Below are 6697 nucleotides of genomic sequence, written 5' to 3'. Positions count from 1 at the left end.
TGTTTAAAGGAGATGTACCCCCAACCCCTGAGCCGGCAACTGATGAAGATGGTGTTCCGTCACATGATGAGGATCAGCCGCCACAGGTGGAAGCTGAACCTAGTAGAGAACCAGAAGCTGAGCCAAAACCATTCTCACCTTTTGAGCAAATCATGCTAAATAAACTTGATGCAGTGATGGAAATGTCTCGAAGACATGAATCTTTATTTTCTGGTATTCTTGAGAGGTTTGATGATCTTGATCAAGAGGTGAAGCTGCTCAAGACTCACCTAGGCATACCTGAAGATGAAGATTGATTTCTGTTCTGTTATGATGCTTAGTTTTAATTAGGTTTTTAAATTCTGTTTTTGAATTATCATTTTCAATTTGGTTGTAATAGTTTAAGTCTGGAACAATTTACCTGCTTTGTGCTGTTGAACAATTAATTTCTGGTGAAATTTGAAGGTTATATTGCTAATATGATGGTTTGATTGTGGTACCTAATTGTGATTTGGATGGCTGGTGCATTGATGCTCTGGTTTTGAGCATATTTGTTGATGTTATGTCTTTTAATTGCAATGTTTTTAATGAGCTTGGTTGATTGCTGATTAGAATGCTCTGTTTTGAGCATGAATGGTTGTGGATATATTGTTGATGTTTTGGTTGTAAAAATTCTGAGGTGTATCTTGTAATTTTTTATTGATCAAATAACTCTGGCTGAGATGGTGTTGTTCACAAAGATTGAATCTTGTTTTGGTATGATTCTGAGCACTTAAGGAATGTGCATATGTCTTATATTGTAAAACATAGCTTGGTTTGTTTTTGATAATGCCAAAGGGGGAGAAAGGTTGTTGTGTGTATATGGTTGTTGTTTTGCAGGTATTGTGCTTGTGTGCGTATGATTTTGCAGGTTTTGTATGTTGAAAGTGAAAGCACAATGGTTGAAGCCTAGCTTGGTTTGTCATGTTTTGAGTCATGGTTTGTCATCATCAAAAAGGGGGAGATTGTTGAGTTTAGAGGAGCCTGAACTTGATGAGGTCAAGATTATCTCTAAAGCTTAAAGGAGTTTTGATGATCACAAAATGTGTGTCAAGGACAACAACAAACAACAACAACTTAGAAGACAAAAACAAAGTCAAAGAGAATGCTATGTAATAGGGATTAGTATATAAATTGTTTTGAATGGGTTTATATGTTGTGTGTGTTGTGTGCATAAGCAAAATCTATATCTAAACTAATTAGAGAGTGTGTGATGATGAGTTAAAAAGACTAGAAGGTTATTTTGAGACTTAAAATGAAGTTTTGAAAACTAACTCAAAATAATCGATTATCATTAAATATAATCGATTATTCCAGCAACAGGCAGAATGGGATGCCTTGCTGCAATAATCGATTATTTGCCAAATAATCGATTATCCCAGAAATAACTCTCTGGAATAATCGATTATCCAGCAAAATAATCGATTATATTGTTCTTAGTTGGTTTCCAGAAAACCTGAAGAACAAAATAATCAATTATTCTTTAAAATAATCGATTATCTGGTTCTGAAACTTTTATAAATAGTTTGAACTTTTAGAAACTTCATAACAGAGTTAGAATTGAGAATCAAATTTAGAAAAGCGTTTTTGTGGAGTCTTTGTGACAATCTTGGAGAGTTTTCTTTGTGAATCCAAGAAGAAAAACGTTTGTGAAAAACTTTGAGAAAGGATCATCATCATCATCACATTCTTGAAAAGGGGAAGATTAAGATTTGCTTCTGAATTCCAGGTGAATTCGTTCCTTTATTCTTTGTGAATACGTGTAAAAATCTTGAGAAGGGTTTCTCAAGTGGTAAGGATTCTTGTAGTGGGTTTCTACAAGAGGTGCTTTCTTGGGGTCAAGAAAGTGGTTATCTTTAGTGTTGAAGTATATGCATGTGTGGTATGCTTGTAAACCTTCTTCATTGAGATAGTGGAACAAATCTTGATCAGGTGCTGATTGAGGACTGGATGTAGGTCACATGTGGAGTGGCTGAACCAGTATAAAAGACGTGCAATCTTCTTCTACCTTTATCTTTTACTTTGAGTAATATCTTGGTTGAACATTAAAGAAGATAATTCTTGATTAACATGTGTGTGTGAATATTGATGGTTTAATCTGAATTAGAGCATTACATTTGAACCTCATTATTTTGTAATCAAGAAAGCATATAGCATTCATTTTTCTATAAGCAAGTCTTTGAAGAAACTTCATTGAAAATTCAGTCTTAGAAAAGTTTAAGTGAGATAAAGATCCTAAATACTCTAAAAAAATTTAAAGGGTCATAGAATCCAATTCACCCCCCCTCTTGGATTGTGCCATTCTTTTCTAACAGAAATGGGGTGACAAATAGCAAAGAGTGTAGGTACAACTAGTAATTGGGCCAGAATTAGGCCTAGGCCAAATTTTACATATTGGGCTTGTTTTGCTCCATATTTTCCAAGGAATTGATTTAGCTAGGTCTCACCATCATATGGTAAACCTAACTAAACCAACTCCAAGTTTTTGGATTGGATTAAATATGGAAAAACAAGTGGGCCGCCTAGCTTGCCTTCCTTTGGCCGAAATTGCTTAGTTGCTTGTACACTTGGGAAGCTTGTGCTACAAGCTTCTAACTTAGCTTGCTTCCCAAGCTTCTAAGTTAGAAGCTTGCTCTACAAGCCTCCTAAACCATCTAGGATGGTCAAGCTAAGCTAATCATGGTTCTCTTGAACCATAGTTAGCCTAGCTTGCACCATAAGTTTCTCCCACTATATATAAACCTTTTTCTTACCTTTGTAATCACTTTTGATGATATTGATTGAGTGAGATCAGAATTTGCACGAAAATTCTCTCTTCCAAAAGTCTTAAACCTTTTTGATATTCATCCAATTCTCTTATCCTTTTCATAGAAGAGTGTGGTGAGGATTGAAGGGGCTTATCTTCCTTCCAAGGAGTGGCGCCTCTTGAAGGGTGTTCTTCACCAACCGTGGTGATTCCAAGGCTTCTCCTTTCATTGGAAGCCTTGGAGAAGCTTTAGAAGAATCAAGGAGGCAAAGATCTAGGGAGAAGCTTGAAGAGGAATCAACATCAATCCGATTCTTCAACAAGTTTTCCATCATTAACACTAGTCAATCTTTCCTTAAGAGTTTGGAAACTACTCTCACACTTACTATCCTGTACAAAGACAACTCTCTTCCTGGTCAATCTAGTCAAAGGTAATGCTATCTTAGAAATTTCCTCAATAAATCTCCTATAATAATAAACTATCCCAAGAAAACTCCTAACCTCACTAATTGACTTTGGTATCTCCCACTTAAGTACAACTTCTACCTTAGATAGATCTACGTCATACCTTTGCTAGAAATTACAGGACCTAGAAACTCACCTCATACAATCAAAAACATACTTAGATAACTTAGTATAAAATTGTTTTCGATATATCATCACCCTTAATTCCAATATGACGATACCATAAGTTCAATCTTGCTAAACACATAAACACCCATTAATTGATCCATAAGGTCATCTATCCTCATATCAACATACATGCATATCAAATCATATTAGAATACCTATTTAAAACATTAATATATATACCATCTCTAAGCATGTATGAACCAATCACCGTTTACCCCATATAGCATGTACATAAACCAACATTACCACATAGCATAATACAACCTTAAAGAAACTTTCAATCCACATGACAACACCTCAGAACATCATAAAAAAATTAGTTTTTATCCTTGCATTACCTAATAACTCAAAACATCATGACATCATACATCTCCCTTCAACAACTGTCAAAGAAAGTGACACACAGAGAGTTATACTCATCCAAATGATCTCAAACCTATCTCAAAATAAAGCTAAGAGAATAATATACAACTCTTGTGAAGGTACGAAATTCTAAAGAGATCATATACTTAGCTAAAAATTTGAAAAACCGTAACTAATATAATCAGCGCTAACAGCTATACCTTTGTTCACTAAAACAGTCATAACTAGAGTTCTAGAACTCCGTTTTACCTGATTCTGGTGCCATTGAAAAGATAACATCCAAGGCTACAACTTTCATTAAGACCACAAAATTTAAATCTGGCAATACTGTACTCATACGGGCACAAAAAAACTGCAGCGAAAACATCCCCTACACCAGACAACAATAGTGTACTAACATCCCACAAAAATACCTCAACCCTCCCAACTCACTCCTTCCCACCTTAAACTCATATCCAAACTTCCCACTATAATCCTAAACCCAAGCAACTCATATATTCAAAACAAAAGACTTAAAACTAAATGAAAATCCACATGCAACCCAAACCATAAAAAAGGTTAACATGCAAGCATCAAAACTCAAATAAATCACCAATATTTCATCCTTTCATCAAGAACACTCAAAACTCCAATTCTCAACATATAACCTCTTTGGATTCAATCTCTATAACTATAGGTTTCTAAAATTCCATTGACAATAAAATTTTAATACACTCAACAGATCAATGTTTCAACCGCATCCAATACTCCAATAGTTCTAGTTGATTAGCACGATGCTTCGTCCACTACTACTTACACATACTTGCAACACGAGCGATACCACCCAACCACTACTTCTTACGTAAGCAAGAAGTATCAAAACAAATAAGCAATCATGAAAATGAAGAAAATAATCTTAATAGGATCAATTAAGCTATATCATGTCTATCAGCCCTATTTTCAGAAGAGAAACACCTAATTAAACATAACAACAACAACATAAAGAAAACATCATCAGAATACACAACAAAATTATGATAAGCACATAACACACACGTCCAGTTTGAATCAACCAGGCTTTGATACCACTAAATGTGAAACCCTCTACCCCGCATAACATAAAACATAGATAACAAAATTTGAAGAACATAATCTTTCATAATTAAAATATCAAACATGTTCAGATAGAGAGTACCACATCCATGACTTAAACAAATAACATAATCATCAAAAATTACAAAGAATTAATGCTAAGGTTTCCAAAATAATTTAATAAGAACAACATCCTAATCTAATCCTATCTACGCCCCGATATCACATGTCCTACCATAGCAAAGCCCAACATTGAAGCCTAAGCTTCATCACCAACATCCTCAGCCTCATGTTGATGATCACCTGCATAACAATCAAAGGAAAACAACACAAAAGAAAAGGGAGTGAGAAACATCTGACTCTAGCTCATGGTGTAGGAATACACACTGGATAGCCAAATACAAACAAGACATGTATATGTACATAGCATAGATAGATTAACAACAATATCACATCCCACTCACAAAAAACATAAAAAAATCAAGTTAACATATAACATTAAAAATGCACATGTAATGGACACAGATTACATATTATTATGCATGTGGCGCAACCAGTAACACATCACATGGTGTATTGCTGCTAGCAACACACGTAGAGTAGTCTAGGAGTACATGCCGAGTCACACCCTTTGCGCACTCTCACTAGAAAGACATACTACGAGGGTCTAGTCGGGATAGTTAAGTTGCGCAAGATACATCCCATGCACACAACGGGCGAGAGTGGGACTTACAAACCGAGATATCCCAAAGGACTAATCCCCAAGCTTTTACACAAGGGGGCCTTCCCTGGCGATTTATTCCATATCGTACCCTTAAAACATTTATGCAAATGATGCATGTTATTCAAGACTCTATGCATTCTCATATCACATTATCATGTCTCATTATCATATAATATTATCATGTCTCATTATCATATTACATTATCATGTCGTTATGCCGTATCAAATTGTCTCACATCACATACTCATCAACTCTATTCATTAGAGGATAACATCGAGTAACACAAGAGATTCACACCATTGCATATCATAGATCTCTTCATACAATCGAAAAACATGTTCTAAATCATACGATAAACATTTAAAACAATATAATTTACTCATATAATTACCTCTTCAAACAATCTCCTCTTACAACCACCATTGCATTCCCTTAGGGTTTCCCATAGGAACCCATAAAGATCTCAAATCATACAATTAATTACATATAATAAGAGCAATAAATGAAACAGATACAATTGGGAAAAACTCCTCATAAATGAGCATACAACAAACATAGAATTGGGGGCCAATCCCACTACCCAACATGCATTCCCACACCCAGAGCGAGGTTTCTCACTCCCCCTTACCTGGATAAGAAAAAAATGAAGCTATAGCAGAATCTAGTTGATTTCCTTCTCTTGGTTCTCCTTGGTCTTTAGAGAGTGTGTCAGGGAGCAGTGCCTGAGTATGCTATTTATAGACATTAGAAGTTGCCAGAATGGCCCGTTTCGGATCAAGAATGGCCTGTTCTAGATTCATTCGTCATGTTTAAAATTCACATCTAGAACGACCCGTTCTTAAATCAGAATAGCCCGTTCTGAAGTTGGGTTTTAACTCATAATGGCCATGTTTGGAACGGCCCGTTCTCAAAGTGGAACGGCCCGTTCTGGGTTCGAATTTTACTCATAACTGCCTGTGTTGGAACGACTCGTTCCAATCTAGGGTTTATAGGCCTTTTTAGTAGTTTGGAACGGCCTGTTCTAGTTTGGTAGGGGCCCGTTCTGGGCTACTAAATCACTCATATTAGGTTTTGAGCCTTCATATAATTTGTGAAAATTGGGGTGTTACAGGAAAGAAAAGGGAAGGTGGTTGAATAGACC

This window comes from Cajanus cajan, chromosome 4, assembly GCF_000230855.2.
Source record: "Cajanus cajan strain Asha chromosome 4, NIPB_CcT2T_4, whole genome shotgun sequence".
NCBI lineage: Eukaryota > Viridiplantae > Streptophyta > Magnoliopsida > Fabales > Fabaceae > Cajanus > Cajanus cajan.
Note: the sequence above shows the minus strand (reverse complement) of the source record.